Raw genomic sequence first — 1030 nt, 5'->3', positions numbered from 1 at the left:
AACAAGAAACTCCCTAATCAATCCCTGTCTCTATCTGAAGCAGACCGTCCCAAATCAGACACTGTCAAAGTCTGAACCAGAAGCTCCCTAATCAGTTCCTGTCCCAGACTGAGCCAGAAACTCTGTAATCAGACACTGTCCCAAGCTGAACCAGAAACTCACGAATCAGCCCTGTCCCAGTCTGAACCACACCTTTCCTAATCTGTCCCTGTCCGAGTCTGAACCAGAATACCTGTCCCAGTCTGTCCCAGACTTAACCATCAACTCCATAATAAGGCCCGCTCCCAGTCTGAACCAGAAGCTCCCCATTCAGTCCCTATCCCTGTCTGGACCAAAGCCTCCCTATTTTTCGCTGTCCCAGTCTGAACCCGAAACACCCTTATCGTTCCCTTTCCCAGACTGAACCTGACCCTTCCTAATCAGTGCCTGTCCCAGTCTGAAACAGGATCTCCCTTATTCGTTTATTTTCCAGACCAAAACAGATCCTTATCTAATCAGTCCTTGTCTCAGACTGAACCAGAAACTCGCTAATCTGTCCCTGTTCAAGTCGGAATCAGAAATACCCTAATCACTCCTGTCCCAGTCTGAACCATAAACTCCCGAATCAGTCCCTGTCCCAGTCTGAATCAGAAACTCACGAATCATTCTCCTGCCCCAGTCTGAACCAGACCATCTCTAATCAGCCCCCGTCACAGTCTGAACCAGACCCTCCCTAATCAGTTCTGTCCCTGTCTGAACCAGACGCAGCGGTCGCACATTTAACTTGTATAAGGCTAGCACTAGCTTAGATGTAAGGAGCTGGTTATTTACCGGCTAATTAATGGACATCTGGAACAAGGTGTCATTTCATGTGGTGAATGCAATTTCGCTAAATTCCTTCAACTGAGAGCTGGATCTCAGGGAATTCACGGTTAGAGTGATCTTCTGTATAACCGAGATTGTACCCAGAGGCATTTCATAGATTTTTCACCCCAAATTATAGTGTTTGTTTCTGCTTGTTTGCCTGTCCCATGAGATCACACTGGTTTGG

The sequence above is a fragment of the Pristiophorus japonicus genome, unplaced genomic scaffold (genome assembly GCF_044704955.1).
Source record: "Pristiophorus japonicus isolate sPriJap1 unplaced genomic scaffold, sPriJap1.hap1 HAP1_SCAFFOLD_35, whole genome shotgun sequence".
NCBI classification, from domain to species: Eukaryota; Metazoa; Chordata; class Chondrichthyes; family Pristiophoridae; genus Pristiophorus; species Pristiophorus japonicus.
Note: the sequence above shows the minus strand (reverse complement) of the source record.